Source organism: Pinus tabuliformis, chromosome 4_1 (genome assembly GCF_031772625.1).
Source record: "Pinus tabuliformis cultivar Carrire ecotype Pingquan chromosome 4_1, CPIR1, whole genome shotgun sequence".
Taxonomy (NCBI): Eukaryota; Viridiplantae; Streptophyta; class Pinopsida; order Pinales; family Pinaceae; genus Pinus; species Pinus tabuliformis.
The window spans coordinates 824,852,895-824,876,883 of NC_142303.1; the positions used below are offsets into that span (position 1 = coordinate 824,852,895).

The 23,989-nt window shown below is 37.6% G+C and overlaps 2 pseudogenes; both read left to right on the top strand.

Annotated features, from left to right (window-relative positions):
- LOC149178776 (1-phosphatidylinositol-3-phosphate 5-kinase FAB1B-like) overlaps positions 1-17,843 on the top strand; it is a 100,992-nt pseudogene extending 83,149 nt beyond the window's left edge.
- Positions 17,844-18,652: 809 nt separating this feature from the next.
- LOC149178777 (1-phosphatidylinositol-3-phosphate 5-kinase FAB1A-like) lies at positions 18,653-23,026 on the top strand (annotated as a pseudogene).
- The last annotated feature ends 963 nt before the right edge of the window (positions 23,027-23,989 follow it).

Consider the following 23,989-nt stretch of genomic DNA (forward strand, 5'->3'; position numbering starts at 1 on the left):
ATGTGTTTTCTGCACGAAGGAAGAGTGGTCAAGCTCGTGGACCAGCTTTCATTTCCCGGATCACGCATAGCAAATAGTCATATACCGTCCCTAAATGGTCTCTTCACGCAAGAAATGTCTCAATCCCCAGTCCGTCCTCCCGATAAGCGCGAGTAATTCGGAGGGATATGACTGAAACCCAGGGGGCATGCGTCCTGGTCTGCTTCGGCAGGAAAACTTCGGGTATAGGGTAGGTTTCCGCGGGAGAGTATGACTAGTTTGTACCCCGTCCGTCGGTGGAAGAGGGGTTATTCTAGAATAAGATTCTCTTGTCAAAGTTATGTGAGTTGGCGGACGTCGTCGCTCACCTTTGTTTATCTCGGTAGACATTGGCGAAGAAGTGTTTTGCTTGCACCGCGAATAGAGCAATCTTTGGTAGCCTGTAAGAGGTAGGCCTCTCCTGATAGAACAAATGTTTTGTCTGCAAATTGAGGGGTAACCTTGAAACCATATTTTATACGTGGGGGCATGCAAACCTTTTGGAGTGCAAGTGAAGGGTGACTATTTATTTTTAAAATTTTTAGGTCCTCCCTTTAAACCCGTAGGCTAACCCTTTAAACTCGTAGGATTAGTCGTCACCTAACTTGCATAAAGAAAGGTTGTGGGGCAAAAATCTAAAAGTTGCCATTTTAATATGAGACATTCTTATCATATGACTGGATTAATCGAGCAGTTTTAGCACATAGTTCAAGCTCGTTAAAAAATAAACATAATACATGAGCAAATGTTTCCACCCGCGTTTAAGCTCGTTAAAAAATGAACTATTCCCCGGTAAATAACCACCGTGAATGAAGCATTTCAGCCATTAAAGCCTTGGTCGTGTTTGCACCGTCACCTCCACTTTTCCATTGGCCGATCATTCACCTCCATTTGATTGTTTACCCATTTTGAGGAACAGCTGCGAAGAGTGATTTCACTAGCCATCCTTGTGACACTGCCGTGATTGGAAAATTCCAAACCTTACCTGGAATCAGCTGCTACCCATTTTATCACTCGTTCCTCAAAAGACGAGTCTTCTTTAAGCTCTTTTCAACTGACTCGTAAAATATGAAAAGATTGCCGAGTTTTGGCCTTCCAGCTCGTTAAAGCGACAGGAAGTGCTATCCCTCCTCTAGATTTTAATCTTTTTGGACCTGAGGGATTATTGCATAAAAAGATCGAGCACTTGTTTTGTTCGGCTCGTTAAAACTATCGAAAATTCATCCCTTCTGTATTGTTTTATACTTTTTCGGACTTAAGGGATTAGATGATGAAAAAGGAATTTCGGAGTTACCTTTACGTACCTTTTCAGACTCTCTAAAAATGAAAAGGACCGAGTTATCTTTGTCGTTAGACTCGTTAAAAAGATTAATAGCGACAAACTTGTCTTTAGACGAGAACGAGTTTCACTATTGCTAGGCTCGTTAAAACATAGCGATGGGTTTGCCCGAAGGGCAAATTATAGAACAAGCATATGTTATCCTCCTCAAGCTTGACAAAAATAAAGAGGTACTGGTTAGCAATGACTGGGGAAAAATTGGGAAGAAAACTCAAAGAATCTTTATTGGTAGCAAGTTGCTCTTGAACATGACACTTCCACTCCGTGCCCGAGTCGGGTTGGGTTGTTTCATTCACCGGTCACATCACCATGGTCACGCCATACCATCCACATTTGGGGTAAATGCTACCGATCCATCACATAAGTGTCGCCGACATGTTCAAGAGAAGTCATCCAGAGAAGTCACCTGTGTCCCATCCACTACCATACATTATACTTCATTCTTTCATGACCGCCATCCTGAACCATATATCATCAGATCGTTTTCACCTCCATCAAAATCATTTGCTCCGTTCCGTGTCATTGATGTGGGATTCATTAAGGCCCTCCTTTGACGGATCGCTTCTTGTCGACATCAGCTCATTATCCAAGAAGTTGATCTAGGAACACCCCATTCAGTACTTTGAAGCTTGCATGCCTCAATGGCAAGTTTCTAACTTTCGGCGACAGGTATACATCAATGACCTTCAACCGAAAGATTTTGCGTGGTGTTCGACGCCAAGTCCTTTATTCACACCACGTGAATTGTACTACAGTACCTTGAGGGTCATTATCATTATCGGTGATTCCTCTCGCGCTTGTTAACAGTGTACATCATTGACTGGTAATCAAGCGATGTCTTTCCATGTTCGACTTCAAAACATTTCTCACATGGATCGACTTGTACTTTGAGTGAAGATCGGATGAGATTGAAGACCCCGGATCTAGTTTCATCCATCCGGGCTGCGATATATATTCAGGAAAATAAAGACATTGAAATGTACAGCATTGCAGCACAGATAATCATCCTACCAAAAGGATGATGACTCTATCAGAATCATCAGTCTACCATCAGGCGATTATCTGTCCTATGTACATGAAAATGAATTTATAAAGCTGAGCATGGGAATGCCCGCCTCAACTAGATCATGAAAACAGTATGAAGATAATGTATTGTATTATATCTTATTACAGGTCTCCTCCCAACATTGAAAGAACTTCGGATCCTCCTAATAAAGCATTTCACCCGATAAACGACCTCATACTTTAGGGGGCAACTGTTATAGACATTTTTGTGCCTTACAGTTATAAGCATGAAATGTCCATAAACCAAGGGCTCCTAAGTCCCTAAAAGTGTTGTTCTAACTCCTAAAGGAACAAGGTCAACAAATTACAGCTTCTCCCAGAAGTTCTCCACCAGAAACTGCCCAGAATCAGTCAAATCAGGATCATTTCAGCTACTCCACTAGCCAAGTGCGTTGCATAGCACCCAGGTCCACTAGATAGGTGCGTTGCAATGCACCTAAATTCACTACCAGGGTGCGTTGAGCGGGAAATGACAAGTGGCAGAGTCATTCCACGAGGTGGAGAGACAAAGGAAGCTTCCAGAATCTTCTCCAATGACACTTGCCTCACTGAATTCGACCAAGGATGAGTAAGAGGCTCTCAGTCTCCAAGTGGAAGCAAGAACTGACAGAGAGAAGACACTAGTCAAATCATGAGCTGACTCATACTCCTTGCATACATCTATATATGGATCCCTCATCCCAGAGATCCAGAGGCTGGAATTTTGTACATTGCAGAGAATTGCTGTTGGTTTTGATATAGATATCAGAGTATTGGGTGATTTATGCTTTGTTGGAGGTGAAGAGGGGCTTCTTTGCTGGGAGGTTGATGCTGGATCAGGAATCATCGGTTGTAACTCCTCTTGGATCTTCTTGTTATATCAATAAAACTATTTGAGTTTCTCCTACATGCTTGTGTATCATTGATGTTTGTTACACTTGTATGTTTAGCTTAAATATGATCCTAAGCTTTTTATGAATATAAACCCATGTCTTTGTATAGTTTCCTTCTTCTGTGATCTTGCAGGTACCTGGTGAAGCTGGGCAAGTAAGGGAGCAGGTAGATGGAAGCTGTCAAAGAGGAGAGAGATTGGATCAAAGGACTAGCGCATGACACAGGTTGGTTCATCCTATTTCTCTTTGTTTATAGTTCATAAAGAAGAATACAAAAGTAGTTTTCTCTGTTTGTTTCTAAGGTCACTGTCACACCTTAGTGGGATAGGGTCGTTCTGAATAGACACTTTTCCCGTTAACACTTAAGCATTTACTTTTTCTTTTGCTTTGTCTTGTTGTTTTTCTCTTGTTTTCATCCATAGATTAGTTTCGCATGAAACCGTGTGCGAATCTTGAAACAAGCTGGGTAATGTACAATAGGACTTTTGCAGTTATCAATACTTGGTTATCTGTCGTCCTGCCTCTATATGCAGAAGTTTTTGTCTTCAATCCATGATACATCAATGGAAAATATGTATTGTTCAAAGTGAACTTTGGTGAAAACACAATGCTTGTGCGCTAACTAGTGTCGCCTACTCTAGTCGGTTGTTTTTGGGTTAATCCTTGTCAGCTCGGTCAAGTAGAGTAAGGTGAGGGGGAAAACCTTAACAAGCATGTAAGAGGTATATATAAACTACTTCTTTGAAGGAACAACCCCTTCTTCTCTCAATAAGTTGGGATCCTCTTCTGCATTTGAAATGAATAAGTGCTATGCACAGTTATGAAAAATGAAAAATGAAAAATGAAAAAAATGAAAATTTTGAAAAAATGAAAAATGAATAAGGCGAAAGAAGAGAAAGGCTTCAAAAGCAGAGAGGTGATGTAAGTAACTCCATCGGGGTACTGACCAGGCTCGCTGGCAGTGGAGTGATGCTTGTGTTCTTGTGTGATTCTAACGGGGTACTGTCGAGGCTTGTTGGCAGCGGAGCAACACTAGAGATGAAAATAAAACTCTGATGACCATACTGCTTGTGCACGAATATACCACTCATCGCCAATTGAAACAACTATGTTGGCTTGGCTTGGAATGTGTGTCGATCGACCAAGAGCTTGGCAGATGCTATATCTTATAATCAAGCAAGTGTGGACACCAAGATGAATAAAGAAATGAACAATACTTCACGAGGTGTTAGACTTGATTTTTACGAACAAGGTCCATTAAGAGAGCTGGAGTTCTACCAGTGTGTCGCCAAGTGATATAATGGCTACAACCACCCTCCAAAATTTTTCCTTAGCTTCGTTTTGAAGCCTCCCTATGAACCATCCTTAGCAGCATGTCTTACACTGTCAAGTACATAAGCTTCATTGGTTTTTCAGCAGCTTGACAGCCTGTGGATGATGGTTTGCTTCACTCCACTCATGGGTTGCCATCCTAGACTTGGGCCAGCTACTGATTGAGTGGCCCCCTAAGGAAATTGCGCAATTTTGGAGGGGAACCAGCCTTCCCTCCAAAAATTGCGGAAATCTGACTGACAGCATGATGGGCCCAGAGACTGTGTAATCCTGTCAAACAACCTTCCTAGTGAAATTTGTGCAATCTAGCCAAGCAGTGCATCTCAGCCCAAAAATTGCGAAATTTTAGGTAGCAGTTAGCTGCTCCTCCTAGAAATTGCACAATCCCTTTGGATAGCCAGCCCAACTCCTCCTAGAAATTGCACAAAAATCTCTCTTAGTCAAGTAGGCTATTGCATGTGCCTTCAGGTTGACCGGTTCCACGTGGGACCAAGAAAAATTGACTTGCATGCATGCACTGCTTTTTCTTGAAATAGAAAAAAGCAGCATGCAAAAATCATCCTTGGATTTTAGGGATCTATTTTTAGCAGCTAGAGGTTACATGCAATGATCGTTTTAGATACTTTCCTCCAAGTGTCGCTTTTTCCTAGATTTGTGGCATGCGCATCACTAGGCACAAACTTATTTATTTGATGATTCAGAGCTCATTATTCACATCGATCTTGGAGCTCTGACATCCCACAAAAAATCCAGGAGTCTTCGGCACATTGATCTCAGCTATTTCTGGGTAAGTCCACTTTACTTGTCTTTTGCATCATTTTTGTTGCTTTTTGTGTTTTGGCTTGTGTGAGTGTTGTCTGCTTGATTTCTGTGAATGCTTGCTATTGTTTTCATGCATGTTAGCCTGTACAAGCACCATTTCAATTTTCATTTGCATCTCACTGCTATCACATGCATGACACTATTTGGCATGAATGGTTGCCGATTTGGCGACTCGTTTCACACATATGCATGTTGTTCCATTTTTTGAATCTTGCATTCACTGTTTGCATGCATGATCATTCACTCCTACTTACACTTAGTATCACCATGCATTCACATATTCATATGGTTTTAGTTGTCCATCAGTAGGTCTAGGCAACCTTTGCTCGGACTCTACCTTACCCGGACAACATTGCACAATTCTGAGAGGGAAGGCTCTGCCTTCCTCCAAGAAAATGTGCAAATCTGGCTAGTCAGTGTCCTCCAGTCTTGACTTTCACAATTCTGAGAGGCAGCGACTGCTGGCCTAGAAAATTGCACAATGCAGTCCCTTGGCCTGCATCACTTGCCAGCTGAAATTGCACATTACGCAATATCAACACCCAACTAGCCAGTCTAGATTGCGCATTGCGCAATTCTAGCAGTCAACCAACCTCATGACAGTCCAAACTACCTTTTGTGTAGTTCCGACAGTCAGTCTCTCGGCCTCCCAATGAAAATTGTGAAATCCTTTCCAACAGTTCCCCAGGTATGTTGCATTTCATTCCTCAAGTTTGCTTTGGTTTCAACTGACAGATTTCTTGCCATGCATGTCGTGATGTCTCTAGACATCGTAGGTGTTCGTTCGTCTCTTAGCAATTCAGGATCAATAGCCTCCAAGAGAATAGGATCAAAGGACACCGACGGAAGCGCAACTAGAGCGAAAATTGAGTGAGTGTCTATGAGTTTGTCAATATACGAAGACACCAAGCTGATCATAGACAAAGACATCAACCTAAAATGGCAAGAGGTCAATGATGCATTCTTAGGTACATTTGGGGAAGATCTCGAAGACTGCCAAGTTTATGTGAACATTCACAAGTCCAGCTTGTATCAGATTGTATGCAGGTATCTTGCATTCCCATGCGCAAACATAATACATTGGATCATCTTGCACACTAATCTCAACACGATGACATTGATCTAGTGATCACCATGGATACACCCTTCAACATACCTATCAATAATACCAACTCCAGGGATATCTCGAAGAACTGGGTGAAGGAGCTAGCCAAATTCAGGATGACACCCAACCAGATTTACAAGACAAAGATGTTGTGGAAGGCGTATTACTACTTGGCTATATTTGCATGTTGCTTGTATGGCCAAGAGAGCACGGAGACCTTCCGAAAAAATTGGGTTATCGCGGTGGACCAACTGGCCAGTGAAGGAAAAGCATGCAATTGGTCCGACATGTTGACTCACAAGATGAAGGAACAAGTAATAGGAGCTCGACAACCACCCAAAGGTTAGCAAGTAGAAATCCACATGTCCGCATACATCTTGGAGGCAACCTATGCTCGTCAAGAGTTCCTAGGCTTGAAGTGGGAATGGACACTAGTGGAAACCTTTGTGAATACTTATTGTAAACTATTTTCTGAATGCAACTTTCGAGGAGTCATCACATAACTGTCAGATCATTTTTTCACCTCGGTGTACAAGATGATATTTGATCATGATCTACCTTGCATGTCGAAGGCAACAATGGGGGCACTAATTGACATAGCAGATTGGTATGCCTCACCTCTTGGCACCTTCATATGGATGTACATCGTGGAGAAGCCTCTGCATATTTTACCGAAGTTTTCCATGGACAATCTCATCATGCAAGAAGTATCATACCACATCTCGACAGGACTGTTAGCAAGGCTACACCAGAAGAAGAAGGCACCTTGGCCCACTCTTTCATTGCAGATCAGGTTGTATGAGATACATAATCTCAAGCATGCAGATTCCGAAATAGAAGAGTTTAAGAAATATCCTTTCACCACCCAAAGCTTCAATTCGTATGACCCACATTGTTTTGTGAAGGATCACTACGCGAGAGTTCAGTTTCCGTGGATCCACGGGGTGTGTCATTGGGTTGAGGAAGACCCATGGAGATATTTTCTTTGCTTCTCCAGTCCCAATGAATCAGTTGACATCACTGTGGAATGGTTAGCAAAGCAACGTGAAGCAACATCTAGGAGAGCACTAGTAGCAGAGGTAAACATACTGACACACGAAAAAGGCAAGAGAGAGATTGTCGACAACGCAGAGGCAAAACAAAGTTGCAAGTTTAGAGAGACCCACTTGTGTAGAAAGTAGCTTTGGCAATAGAGGTGAAGAGGCAACGCGCAAAGGCAGAGAGAAAAACAGAGGATGGAGGAAACAATGAAGGAGATGCATGAGTTGAAGGGAAAACGTCGTAAGGAACAGGAGCTACGCAGACATGAGAAGGAAGCACATCAAGGAAAGGTATAATAGGGATCACAAAATTTAAAGACATATGAAATTGCACCCGTACAAGTAGTAGACTCATCTGAGCAGCTGGCACAAAGTAGATAGGGTGAGTAGTCGTAGGAACAGGACTTCGCTAAAGAGATTGAACGAATACTTGAGCAGATGGATACATAGATAGAGAAAATAGAGTTAGAGCAAGACATTGACCTCATGCCTTAATACCAAGAGGTCGACCCACCAACTTCACTAGATTTGGAAGCAGAGCAAGTCTCAAGCGACTAAGGAGACACTGAGATCCTTGGAGACAATATGGAAGAAGAGATGCACAACATATCATTCGACGGGTCGCAACATAGGGTTATGCAATCACGTAGAGTGTCTACTCCGGATGACAACACATCTCTTGCGCAATTTGAGGAACGAGTGATCGTATCTGACATGTGCAAACATAAAAACATTGGGCGATGCTACCAGAGCATATGCCGAAACCACTATCTCGAGTGTTCCCTTATTGATAATAGAGAATGAGTGAATGGCTAAGGAGTTATAGATGGTCAAGCAGGAAGGAAAACTGGTTACAACATCTGCCCAAGCAGAGTTGAAGAAGGTGATATTGGATGAAGTATTGTCCCTTGAGACAGTCATGAGGCCAGTTTATTCCATATTTGGTACCATGCATAAGGTAGTTGTCCATCTCAATGGTTAGCAACAACGATGTGCTAGGAGAGCACGTATCTTTTCAAACGTACATACTGCTATTGACCACATGCAGACATGGATAATGAGATACAAGGGAGCCCCGTTACACTTGCCCAAGATGATGAAGCCTAGAGCGGTCGAGCTGAAGGCACATATCTAGAGTCAGATCCGGAACTATGAAGAACTCCCACAACTCATCACTAGTTTGCAGGCTTCCCATGCACGGGTATTCATAAGCATGGATGTTGTTGTGTGTGCACATGCGATCCCATCTATTGGTACACTCACCAAGGCAAAGACAAAGGCACAATTCCAATTGGAGCTTGACTCATACTTTGACGAGTTGATGCGCGTAGCCCCCGGCATAGAATTGGTGATCAATGCAGATACCATGCATTAGTATGTCGCTGGTTTAGCTGCACTCAAGACAATGATGCACATGTTATTAGATGAGTTGGACAGAGTAGCCATAACAGTGTACCCAGATGCAACTGAGGCAAGAGTTCATTTCTAGAAAGATGCCACCACATAGTACATAGACACCATCACGAACTACCAACTTGGCATCAGTTCGCCACTGTCAACGATCGTGAAGATGTCAAAGAGTTGGTATTCCCACAGTTATCCGATTCATAGTGATGTCTTGCATGGCTTGCTCAAGCCTATTTCGTCTCACATGGGTACATGTTCAAATTGTATGTTACATCTTGTCAAGTGGAAGTTCAAGTGTGAATAGATGAATGTAACAATCATAGAGTAGTTGAAGAGCTATGAGGGTAGGTGAACAATCACAAAGGGGAATGCCAAGGGTCACCCCACCCTTTGCTATATATAGTCCCTCATAACTCATTGTAGCGGTTTTTGGTTAGCCAAGCTTTTGATAGGAGTATCATAGAGAAAGCTTGGAGAGTATTGTAATGAGCCTTGGTTTCTCCACTGTGCAAAGCTAGTATATCTCTTTGGAGGAGTAGTCAGCAATGACTGTAAAGTTCCGCCATTGGGACTAGTGGTTGGTCATGGTTGTACTGTATGATTGGAACTTTCACTTCTTAAATAACAGAGCCAACACGTTTCATGCATTTGTTGTTATTGTATTTCAACTATCTTGTTTACTTTAATGATATATGTATATGTTTTCTTACGCATGTGTGTATAGACTCTTTCTGTATATGTATGAATATTATGAAATGTGTTGTTGGTTTAACCATCAATTTAGATTGTTAGCTTACTTTGTTTCCAGTTTATGATGCATCTTTTCTCGTGTATTCCCTTCTTAGCCATGTGCTTTCACAGGTTTCCAAGGGGTGCACTCACCTCACTCTCCGTGTGTTAGAACCGTCCATGCACCTTCCTTGGCTTGTTGCATATGTCACACTCTTGCTACCAACAGGGATATCTTACTTTCCTTTGTGTGCAACCACGGTCAAGGCGATACTGTACGACCCACTACTGGGACTCCTACACTAAATGGTCTGAGGTCTAGTTGGGACTTCTTACCGCGGAGATCCCCTAACATGTTGGCGGGTCCAACATCATCAAGAAGACTCATGTTGCTTTCCTTGCATAACAGATCCTGTGATACCCTTTCCTATCATGCTTTGGTGAAATAATAAAATCAAGGCTTTATTACTCGATGAAACCATTATAGAACTCATAAAATCCTCTATGCAAGATGATCCTAATTCTTTCCAAGAGTGGAACTTGATGGACTATTACGCTGTGACTAGCTTGGACTACTACTTTTCTCTTCCTTTGCTGATGGGACTAACATATTATTAGTGCCACTAATAAATGGCTCCTTACAATAATGATATTTGTAACTGTGGATTAAAGAGTGCAACGAGAGTAACTAACCTTGGAGTGGCAGAGGTTGAAGCTTCCATGACACTGCTTCAGATTATCTGCTTGTAATTTCATTTACCTTGGTAATTAATGTTTTTGATGCTTTAGGAACTACTTTAGTAGATCCTCCACCTTTACATTGGAAATGAAATTCTTTTTCCAATGCATGTTTAGAAGGAAAATATGCACCTTGACTTGGTCTAGATATTGCATCATTATCCTTTAATTCTGTAGCCACACATTTTTTTTCCATGTTTCAAGGTTACAATAATATTCTTTTTTCTTTATTCTTAAGTCATTGTTACAATAATAAGTCATTTTTACAATAATACATATTATTTTCTTTATTCTTTTGACAAGTACATTACATAATGACTCAAGTAAATTATTGAAGACCGAACATAGTAGCATTTTCTAACACATAAAACCGTTCATTTTCTATCCTTTTCCAAAAAATTATTATTCTTCAAAGGCTTGGTAGCTGAATGAAATCAATATGTGATCTTTGTCTAATGTACAATTAGACCTACCTACACTACACATAGATTTTGAACATCCTTAGCTTGATCGTATATGCTGTATGTCGATGAAATAATACAAAAATCTAAAATGTTGAAACATAGTGATATTTAACCCCAAGCTTCACCAACTCAAAAAAAAATAAAAATCAGTTGAATAGAATTTCTACCAACTGTCTTTCAATTTCCTAAACGAAATCCTTCCTGTACATATAGAAAGGACATTATTATTGGAACTGCTCAACGAAGCCAAATTAGGCCGAATTGTGGTAACTGAGATGAGATAATTTTTTTTCTCCATTAACAATCATACATTTGTATTCCAAGAAGTAGCATGGAAAGTCAAGTCCATAATTGTGGCAACAATATGATTTCCATATTGCTCTGCAATGTTGGGCACTAGTCATGCCAAGGGAAAAGCCTAGTTTGACATAAGCCCGAGTTAATCTGTCCATCATATTCAGATCAATTGCCATTTGTACAAAACCTAGAAATTTTATTTTTGAACTAAAATTAGGATTTCATAGGTCATAATACAGTGAGGAATAAGGGAGTAGCTACTATAACATTATATAGGAATCAATTGGCAAATGAGAACTATCAATAAGCCCTTCTCTTTATAAAATATTAGTGTAACATCAACTTTATTGACATGGAACATAACTTTTGCTAATTGAAGCAGTGCTTAGGTAAGCAAAGATGGTTCCATACAAGTTCATTTAATGAACTACTTCATATGTGATATAGTTATGCTCCTTTCACCTCAAAGTAGGAAAGGGAATATAAATTGGCTAGTATGATATCTTAAACCAACAATCCAATTAGAAAGCAGAAGTAAAATTTCAATCAAAGCATGGGATAAAATATTTCCACATTCACTAGTATTTCTTCCTTGTAAGTATAATTTTTCATTGACTTTGTGACATGATCTAGAAATTTGTAACAAACCCCAAACAAATGTAATAAAATGTTTTAAAGGCAACTTTTTGTTTGTAATTATGCAAGTAATCAACAAGAGCCCAATATGTTCTGAATATACTAAATATAGGTAGGAAGCATAACTAAAGTCTTACATCGTCATATGCTAACAAGGACTATTAATTATATAGCTTCATAAATTCATTGTGTTTCTTTGAGAGTAAAAATTTCTCTATATAATAATTTTTGCCACATTTCTACCATAGCTAAATGAACATTCATTATTTTCACAAAATCCCAGAATCAAAATCCTTTGTAGACATCTGGACAGGGTGCTGGTACAGGTGTGTGTGCCAGTGCAGGATGACATAGAAGGTATGGGTTCAAAAATATAGTGCCATTGTCGAGATTAAAGTTACTAGACTCAACTTGCCAAAGAGTGACGATTGACTAGTGATCCGAAAAAACACATGAGTTGGCTCATAAAACTTCAAATAAAACACCAAATTTCATGATAAAAGAGATTTTTCATTCATAGTCAGGCTTGAAAAGATTAGATAATGCATATTTTCAATAATATCTCTTTTCAAAATAGAAAGATGATACTATATTCTGCAAAAGGCCCTGGATTCTGGATGGTTGACATGTCTGCTACAATAGAAGGTTAGAAAAACAAGAAAAAATAACTAGTCATTTTCTCTTCTGTCTTGCATAGACAAAACACTCAGCAAATCAAATTTCCAAGTAAATTTTACTTGGATTGGAGCCATATCCAAGAAGGCTAATAATTATGATATGCCAAGATCTGTAGGTTGCCAAAGCTTCAGTTGTCTAGACTAGTACATTTCCACATGGGTTCATTTCTTGATGTTTTTCTTCCCATGAACACTCATGAATTTAATCTAGGATGTCACAAAAAACACTTTATTAAAGTGTTTGATAGTTATTATAAAAGATTACAAGGAAACTTATATACATTAATTGTAGTTACACAGATAAGAGCTGCATTCTACAACCTGCAGTAAGGGGGATCCATCAACTAGGTACATTGGGTGTATTGAATATGGACACTAGCATAAACTCATCTAACCATGCCTGATGCATACCATCACTTTGGGAAAATTGCCTACATATCAAATATTGGTAGTTGGAACTCCATATATGTAACCTTGAGTGCATATGAGACTTGAGGTGGAGACATCCAACGTTGTAGCAAACTTACTTACAGTTGTTAGAATATAGTGATACAGGAAATCAAAGTTCCAAATATTCGATGATCTGGGTTAATTCAAAATTGGTCAAAACCCCTAGGGGTAGTGTTTCATCATACATCGACCATGGATCATAGTGGAATTCTGATCATCCCTGAAATTCCTGCTAGATTCTTACCAGATTGTAATGAGAAAGAAAGATTTTGCTACAAAGGTATCCTAATATGATCCACATCTAATATGAGTTCAGGAAAATGGCCTGCATAACATATATTGGAACTCAAGATATGCAACCTCAAGCTTCTCAACCTAGGTGAATATGGGACCTCATTTTTGTTGGGTTTGGGCTAGTGGTAAGAGCACGGTAAGAGTTAGTGGAAAAACATGTTCAACAACTTTGGTCATTGTTCACATGTTATTTGCCTAATTTATATCTACTACATCCTCAAGCTACTATAATTCATTTTGTGGTGCTTTATTTTGTTCAGGTGTTTGTTCTTTCACCTCTTCATCTCCTTGAGTGATTGTTATAGGTGGTATAACAAGGATAGATGTTGCTCATGCCCTTCAAAAATACTCTTTTAAGGGAGGAACATATTTCTGATATATCAATGTTTAACCCCTCTTATAATTCTGGCTTTTGAGATGGAGCATTTGCTAGATTTGTTTTACTATTTAGTCTCTTGATGCTGCTTTATGCATGAATGGTTGGATTTAATAGAGTTATGGAAGTGATATGGAATGTAGTTATTACTATAGGCAGAACACCTATGCTAAATGCTTACTATTTTAATGTACAGGTCATACTATTAGGGTGCTCTGTTAAATGTTCACTGTTTTAATGTCCAGGTCACAATAATAGAGTCAAGGAATAGGGTAGCTAGACGTGTTTGTATATACTACTCGTTTGAATTCCCAGTTGACATGGGTGCCTTATGTTAAGCCAAGTGATATGGAACCTAAAAGAATGCTTGTGCTTCTATTTAATCATCCTTAATGATTAACTAAATTTTAAAATCTTTTCTTTTTTCAAACAAAAAAAATGGTTTTGATTGAAATAGAGGATTATTCTCAGTTCATTCCTGTGCTTCAATGAATTCTGATTTCTGAAACCTATGTAACACTTATGTGTATCCCTTCCCACCCAAACAAGTATCTATTATCATCGATGGTATGATTTTATGCAGGCTACATGGTGTTTGTCAGAAAAATCATCTTGCACCTCTGATTGGAAAATTAAGACTCCCATTGTATCGTACTAGTGGAGATAATTCAGTTTTATTTGATCATGATCTAGAGAGGTATGCTCCAAGAATTTGGGTAATTCTGTCAAGTGCCTCTAATCCTTTGGAAACCTTGTGTTAAGAATAGAGACAGCCAGAAGTACAAGCCCTAGTTAACCTATATTGTAGAATTAACAGTGATAAGTTCCAAGAGTTTGGTGTTCAATCTCTTCCAAGCTTCCTCAATTATTGAGGAAACTTGCTGCCCATCTTTTTAGCGTATGAGAACATGCTTGCTTCCCCTCCTTTCTTCCCTAACTAATTGTGCATAATCATTCTCCTTTTGAAACTGTGCCTCAATCCTTGGGGTGATAGATTACAAAACTCAACCCCATTGTTAGGAATCCAAAGCAAAAGGGCTTTACCCCTTGAGTATGAATCCAAAATTTTCCTTTCACCTATGCAATTTTGTAAGTAGTTTAAACTTTCCACCTTATTTTTAGCCTTTTTCTCTATCTTTCTGTGACACACTTCCACAGAGGGGAATCAATGGGAAATTTATGTTATTTTTTTCACCATCTCCTCTTCCTTTGCCACTTCTTCCACCATGATTTCTATGATCATACCCTCCCCAAGATGATGAATGATATTCCATCAAAAGAATATATGAGAGTAAGAAACATAAGAACAAGAGTGAGTTTTGAGTGTTGTTCTATTGGAAAAAACTCTATTCCTCCCTTCAAATCTGCTTGCCAAAGTTGGTTTTCAATGTTGTTCTACCAAACTTGTCCACCCTAAGCTGTTCTCATTTCTGCTGTCCAAATATGCTCTCCAAAGTATGAAACTGAAAAATGAGATGAATTGGGGTTTCAAGTACTTTTGTAGAGAGCCAGGGGGGGAAATTTTGATAAATAGGGGGCCCATCCCTCCTCAAATGCTAGTTGGTGTGGGGAGGCCATGTGGACCCACTCTACCTATTCCCTCCAAAATTAGCAAGGTATTTTACAACTTTATTTTTTATTTTATGAAAAAAAGTTTCTCATGTTAATAAGTGCTCTGTCCTACAAAGTTTGACGCGAATCAATAAATCTACATTTCAATTACAAACTGGAAACCTGTTTGTGAGTCTAGGATGGTGATTCCAAGGGTGGCAAACTATCTAGGATTCATTGTGTATTTTTAATATTTTATTGTCGTTAAAATAAGTATTATATTTATGCTTAATATGCCTTGAAATTCTAATCTGTCTAGTAGAAATGGTACTTGTATTATGTATGCTATGATAATCTAATTCATAGATGGAGGTTGGGGCCTGGAAATAAATCTCATTTTTTCTCTGAAATATTTCCAACAAAGTAAAAATGTTCTCAAAATTGCGTTCTTGAGAGTATCTCACATGGTTGACTATCTCCAAATTAGGTGACATCTTGATCTTAGGTTATATGCTCTTTTCTTGAAGTTAGAATTTATGTGACTTGCTATGCTCTTATGTTTATAGGTTCTGCTTATGGATGAAAGTCATGATCAGTGGAAGAAAGTTAAACATGTTGTTCAATATGCAGGGTTTGCAGCTTACCATTTAGCCCTTGAGACCTGTTTCCTTACAAATGAAGGTGCCACCTTGCTTGAAATTCCCTTGAAATCACCAATAATTGTTGCATTTCCAGACAAACAATTAAGTTTAGATAGATCAATTTCTATGATACCCAGTTCTGTTGTTCCTATTCCAGAACAAAATCAGTTAGGAGAAATGAAAAACCTGAAAATGTATAAGACAATGTCAACTGTCTCTGCCTTAGCAGATGACCCTATGATTGATAAAAATAAGGGAGAGTCCAAACCACCTCTTACTAGTGGAGGGATGGGGCCACCTATATCACATGTTACTAGTAAATCTAGTGCTGATGGAACCAGTCTTGTTTAAGCAGAAATTGTTTTTAAGAAATCCTCCATAGGAGATACATGTGCTCAAGTTATAGGGGTATAGTGGGATATATATCCATCTGGACAGATACCTTCCTTGCCAACTACTCCTTCAGGCGATTTATCTGTATTGTCAGCTTCAATAAAGGCATATCCAAATGAAATTATATCTCTTGTGGGTCCAGGTTCATATGGCACAATCATATCATATTTGGAACTTCAAGATAAGGAATGAAAAAATTCAGATCTGGAAAATGGTTTCATTGTTTCTATTTCATCCAAGGTTAATCTTAATTATCAAATAACAACAAAGGAGCTATCTGGGAAGGTGGCATGGGAGAATCAAGGAATAACAGAAAAGGAAATGAAGTCCAAGGTTTTTTCACATGAGAAACGTTTAGGGCATAGAAACCAAGAATGGGTTTTCTCTAAAGAAGACTTTCCACCTTCTCCTCTTGATCATCAAAGTATATTGGTTTTGTTATCAATTTGTTGTGTGATGAAGGGGACAATCTGTGAGCATTCACAACTCTTTCACATCAAGTATTATGGCAGTTTTGACAAGTCACTAGGAAGGTACCTTCGGGATGATTTGTTTGACCAAGTAGGTTTTTTCTTCATGTATTTTTCTTCTTCCAAAGATTTCTCTTGCTATCCTGTTGCATTTACACAATAATAATTGGAAAATTTTGATGTAACAACATACCAAGCACATGCAGAATTCTCTTTGTTAATGAACCCTCAGAAGCACATGCTCTTTGCTATACACACCGTCAGGGTAGCCTCACAATATTGGTAAGATAGTTACCTTTACTGTTGACATTACCTGGTGAACATGAAGGAAAAATATGGATGTGGCATAGGTGCTTAAAATGAGCACGAAAAGATGGAATTATAGAAGCAACTTGACGAGTAGTCATCTCTGATGTTGCATGGGGTTTATCCTTTGGAAAATTCCTAGAGCTTAGTTTCTCTAATCATGCTGCAACAAGTAGAGTTGCAAGATGTGGTCATTCATTACATTGAGACTGCATTTTCTTTTATGGGTATGCCACTGAATTCGACTACTTTATATTTTGCAAGTAGTTTTCATGTTATTTTTTATTTTGACCTTGTGATATCTTACATAATTTATGTAGCTCTTGATTTTTCCAGAGTACCCATAATTGTGTATGATAATTAATGTCTATTCCATACTAATCTATTGGACCTACATTGTTCCCAAATTCAATGTGATAGGTTTGGTAGTATGATTGCATGTTTATGATATTCCTCCATCGATGTTTTACTTGTGCATTTGCCACCTTCAAAATTAGGGTTCTGTGATCCACATCAACAAGATTGGCTTAGAAAGGAAGCTGTAGAGGTACTTTATTATACGAATTGTACATATGGGTAGATGTTTGCTAATTAATATATGCCTATCATACCTATGGTTTAGGACCCCCCAAATCCAAACTAATGTGCATTTTGATGCAAATGAACAAGTTGTAGATAAAGTGGAAATGTTTTTTAGAGAGGTTTTTAATTTTTTCGGACAGAAAATTGCCACATATGGATCCTTTTATTCTGGTATTAAGGTTCTTGAATCAAGGAGGAAAATTGTAGAGCTTGAAGGAATGTTGCATAAAGAGACTTGAATTTAAGATGATATTATAAATGTATATAAAGGTTGTTTAGTGTACATTAGGTTGTTTAACATGATAGTATGCTAGAATTTTTTTTCCATTTAATGAATATTACCATATTTGTTTATAGAAATTGCTTAGTTGGAAATCAATTATTCATAGGGTTCACTCTTTTGATGCAATCTATCAAATTCAAACATGGTTTGTTGTAAGATGCCATCATTTGTGTTGGGCACGTTGGAACTTGGAAGACCTTTTGCTGATATTTCAAAGCTAAACCATATAAGCCTATGAATGGGATTGCCATCTTTTCCATTTAGATTCATCTCTTAGAGTGAAAAACTCTCTTGCCAAATTGGAATCTAGTCCATTGGAGGATTTTAGGACTCCACATAAGGAATATGATTCTAGAATAAATGAAAATGTTGAATATTGTCAGGGTACAGTAAAAGATAGTAACAATGCTAGTGGTGGTTTTGGCATTTTAATGATAGAGGACACAGGCTCCATGGTTGATGGAAATTGTTTGGACATAACTATCTATTTTGGGAATCTCCAGTTCAAAGATATCCAAGCTGGTGACAAGCATGTTTTAAATAATGGATCTAGGATGCTTTCCATATTTGTAATGTGGGAAATTCCTAGTTGTATGACCATTTAGAGGAAACTGGGACTGTGAATGGAAAATTAAATTAAGGCATGGAAAATATTAAATTGGCAGAAGGTAAAACAACCTAGAATATCTGGATGACGTGGAAGGAGATCCAAACATTAGAGATTCATCCAATATAACTGATGGTACCATGTTTCATAATTTGGACATGGAGAATGGTGAATACAATAACAACATCCATGTTCCTGAGACAATTCCTTACGAAATAGTGGATAGTAGTGACTATACAAACGATTTGGATGAAGATATGCTAACATGTCAAAAACTGTCAGAGCAAGATTCTCCTACCCTGGTTGATCAGTCAAATACATTAGATGCAACATGGACAAGTGAAGGCCAATTAGTAAAATCTCAGGCTGTATATGTGACATCACAAGGGTAGGAAGTTGGTTCTGCCACTTTGGCTACTATTTCCAATGGCAATGAATTTGTAGACAAAAAATTTTAATCTAGTTCAACAAATTGCAATACAAGACATGATGATGTCTGAATCCACGTAAAACATGCACTTAAAGGTGGAATAGAGGTTCCTGAGAAAATCATCCCTCCCTCACCAGTAAAATCATTAAATCTACTGGAAGAGTTTGGAAGTTGCATTGGGGCTCCTATGTCAAACTTACCAAAAAGTTACAGCAAGAGTTTACAAGAAAATTTATTGGGGTCTATTAGAGTTGACTCTCATAGAAGTTATAGTCCTATGTTTGTTTCATCAGTCAGTTATTTGGGTGGTAATGGAGTGGGTAAGATGCTTTTACCAACTGGTGTCAATGATATGATTATTGTTGTTTATGATGATGAGCCAACAAGCATAATCTCTTATTCACTAAGATCACAAGAATACCAGGCTTGCCTATATAACAAGGTACCTGATAGTGAGAAGCAAAAGGAAATAGACATGGATAAAGAAAAGGAATGTGCATATTTATTTGGTATGGGTGGAGTTGTTTCGAATCCACTTTAGCCATCAAATGGTTCGTTAGACCTGAGTAAAGTTATTTCCAAAGAGAGAAATTCAAGATATGAGGATATTTACACATATGGCTCCAAAGGGAATGGGGGTTCAGATTCATCACTATATGAAAAGACACATGCAAAAATATCCTTTCGTGATGAGGGTCCTCCTAGAAAAGTTAAGTACTTGGTAACTCGTTATTATGAAAAACAATTTGATGCCCTTAGGAAAAAGTGTTGTCCAACAAATATGGAATTTAGATTATCACTAAATTATTGCAAGAAATGGGGACCTCAAAGAAGAAAGAGCAATGTTTTTTTTGCAAAATCCTTGGATGAAAGATTTATTATTAAGAGAGTCACCAGGACAAGATTGGAGTCTTTTATGAAGTTTTTCTCAAACTATTTCAAATATCTGTGTGACTCATTATGTTTTGGAAGCCCCCCACGTTTGGAAAAGATCCTTGGGTATTTATCAGGTTGGATACTCATATTATTGTTTATTCTATATTTTACAGTTACCTTTTGCAGACTCCTAGAGAGTTACTAGGATTTGTTTCCTTAATTGTGTGTGTGCATGCTACATAATGTGCTTATATTTCAGGTCGCTATAAAGAATGTAAAAGGTGGCAAAGAGATCAAGGTGAACTGATGGTAATGGAAAATATGTTGTTTGGAAAAAATGTAACATAGGTTTATGTCCTCAATTTCTGGTTGCTCCTGTTACAATGGAGATTCATAAGGAAACATCAAAGTTCTTCGAGACCAAAATCTCTTAGAGACCATGCCAACTGCTCCAATATTTCTTGGGAATAAATCCAAGCACCTTTTGGAGAGAGAAGTCTAGAATGATACTTCATTTCTCGTGGTAAATATAGTTTTCATTTTTCTTAATCAACATTAATTGTAATCTTAGTTTCAATTTTTTGTCGAGCTAGTCAATTATCATGATTGTGTGCAATGTGTGTTTGTAATCAATTGATGTCATGGATTATACATTACTTGTTGGAGTTGATGAAGAGCACTGTGTGATGGTTTTAGGTAATAATAGACTCATGCAATGCTCAATTTTGGTAAAATAAACTCATACATTTGCTTTGAAATATATTTTCTCATATTTGATTTTTCATTTTAGTTAACATTATCAATAATTTCAGCTGCTTGGGTCAGAGAATGTATCTATCAATGTTTCAGAGATGAATACACAAACAATTTTTTTTCTTCATTTCAAATTTCAATACATGAAGTTCATTTTGCATTGGTGATAAAACCAACAATTCTTGCTATGATGTTTTTTTTGTGCACGAAGTTGCCTAATGATGATAGCCTAATGATTGAGAAAGTATTACAATTGATAATCTGAGCATTCTTTACCAGACATTTATGCTCTTGATATTGCACTTTTATGATAGGACCAAGCAACAAGTATTGGAAGTCAAATATTACATTCTTTGTGGCTGTCATTTATGTGAAAAGGTCATGGGTTCCTTGATTTGAAGGGTATGGAGAATCTCATTTTAAGTTCCTCATGGGGATCTAACTATTAGATGAAGTGAAATGTGCCCATCTTCTTTTTATTTTCCCTTTTAACTCATCTGATAATATCTTCTAGTTGAATATTGTCTTTCATTTGCTAGTCCAATTATCTTCAATGCTCTAATATTGAACTTGTTTTATGCCATGAATATATAATTCTGGTTGATTTTAAAATACCTCGACTTATTTTTTCCAACTAACTAAAGTTATTAACACCTGAACTCAAAAGGTTTCTAAATTCATCATTGAAGGTGATATGATTTTGTTTGTCCTTGATGAGAAGTATTAACACGTTTGCTTTCATGTTTTTATCCTTTCAATGGTTGGTAAATTATAAGTTTGTTTTGATTTCTTGTTTTTTTCCATTAAGGTAGATTGGGCTTTTGGTCTTTATGCTCACTCTGTGTCCATGTTTCACAGTGAGGCTCTAGAACTATGCATGGTTGTTAGTTGGAGCCAATGGTTATAAAGAAATAATGTAAGCTTTAAAGATGCTGCTCCATTAATGGAACATCTCCTGCCACAGTTCATTAGATTGGTGGTACTCTAGTTTTTGTCTTTATGCTCACTTTTGTGTCCATGTTTTGCAGTGGCTAGAACTGTTCATGGTTGTTAGTTAGAGACATTGGTTTTCAAGAAACAATGAGCTTTAAACATGATTCTCCATTAATGGAAACATCTCTTATCACCAATCCCAACATTGACCAATGCCACTTTAATGTACTGTGGATGTCATCTCTGTTTAATGTACTTTAAACATGTTCAAATTAGTAGATTTCATTTTTGGTTATTATTTTGATTATCATATTTATTTTTCCCACTCTAATTCTATTCTCCATGGATCTTTTTATTATTCCCCTAGATCTATTCTTGCAAGTCTAATTCTTTAAAGGGTGCTAGCTCAATGGAAGAGCACCTTCTTTAAAATCAGGAGGCTGGTGGTTCGATTCCATCATGCCCTGATATTCCGATGGAATGACGATGATTAGTTTTTGGCGATAGAGGCTATTTTGATTATCACCAATGAGTTTATGGTGACATTTTTTGACCCTCACCAAAATATGAAATGGCGACGGTCAATGAAAACCACCATATATATGCATAAATAGTGACAACCATGAAAGGTCCATCACCATAAATCACTGATGTTCATATGAAATGGTTATGGTAAATGAACATCACCATATATATATATATATATATATATATATATATATATATATATATATATAGATGTATATATATACGTCTATATATATATATATACATATATGTATATATGTATATACATATACATATACATATAATATATGTACATATATATATATATATATATATATATATATGTACATATATATATATATATATATATATATGTATATATACATATATATCTATATCTATATATATATATGTACATATATATATATATATATATGTACATATATATATATATGTACATATATATATATATATGTACATATATATATATATCTACATATATATACATATACATATATATATATATATATATATATATATATATATATATCTATATATATATATATATATATAGTGATGGTCATGAAAGGTCCATCATGATAAATCATTATTGTTCATATGAAATGGTGACTGTCACTATCCGTCATTATAATCATTAATGTCAACACAACACTTATACTTTTGGCGACGCCACCATTGCCGATGTTTAATTTTTTAGTGACAGAAGCTAAGGTTCGTCACCATTTTTTATGTGTGTGAGCTTATTTTTTCATTCTCTTCTTTTCTGCATAATCTGTTTTTACTTGCATACACTAATTACAGTAAGATCTACAGATCTAGAAATTAAATAAATATGTAATACTGTAGAATCTTAGATTTTTAATATAATATTATTAGATCTATTGTGATGAACTGTCTAGTGGAATATCCACGACAGTTTACGGATCATTTGGTATCAGATAAAGTTTCTTTGGGTATCTTGTGGAGCTTGCAAGGATCTAGATCGGCGGGGCCAAAAATTGTAAAACCCTAATCATGGGCGACAAGTCTGTAAACGAACCTCGTGATCCTACATAGGTGAGGTTTTCACGGCTCGAAGAACAAGCCACAAATATAAACCGCAATGTAAACCTCCTCATGGCGGCCCTAAGCAATAAGCTAGGGATATTTGGAGAATAAGGGTGTTCGAATGTAGAGGACAAATCAGAAGGGGGATAAGGAGATCGGGAAGACGCAGATAACCATCAAAAGAAAGAACCTAGAAAAAATAATCCAGTTCGAGTGTCATAGGTCAATCCCTATTTAAAGTGGAAGAAATAGTCAATATCAAGCCATAGCACAATGATATAGACACATTGAAGCTAAACCAATGGTTGCAACAACTGGAAGTCTATTTCAGTGTCCATTAGATCGAGGAAGGGCAAAAGATCTCATTTGTGCAGCTAAAATTGGAGGGCCATGCATTAACTTGACGGGAGAGCCACATGGAAACCCTGAGGTTGGAGGGAGAACCTCCAGTGACTAACTGGGAGGATTTCACAACTCTCATTAAGTCATAGTTTTATCCCATTGGGTACGTGGAAGACCAATGGATTTGGTGGCATTACTTCAGGAAAAAGTCGAGCCAAAGCATGCAGGAGTACACTACATAATTAAGAAATATGGCTATAATGTTGGGTATCTCTCCAAAGAACCCAGAGGTACTCCTCAAGTATTCGGGGGATATGCACCATCATCTGCGTGAGCAAGTGATGTTGTTCAAGCCTAAAGTTGTGGACAAGGCTTGTGTATTGGCACAATACTTGGAGAACATAGGCCTGAAAAGAGCACAATCAAGTGGATCGAAGTAAAAGGAGCAACATGAAGCTTCTAAGGAGGGGAAAAAGAAGAAAAAAGGGGGCAAAGATGAAAAGATGGCAACCAAAGCACACCAGTGTAAAGATCCTATCAACCACTGCAACCACTACAAAATTGATGTCTATACAGAGGAGAAGTG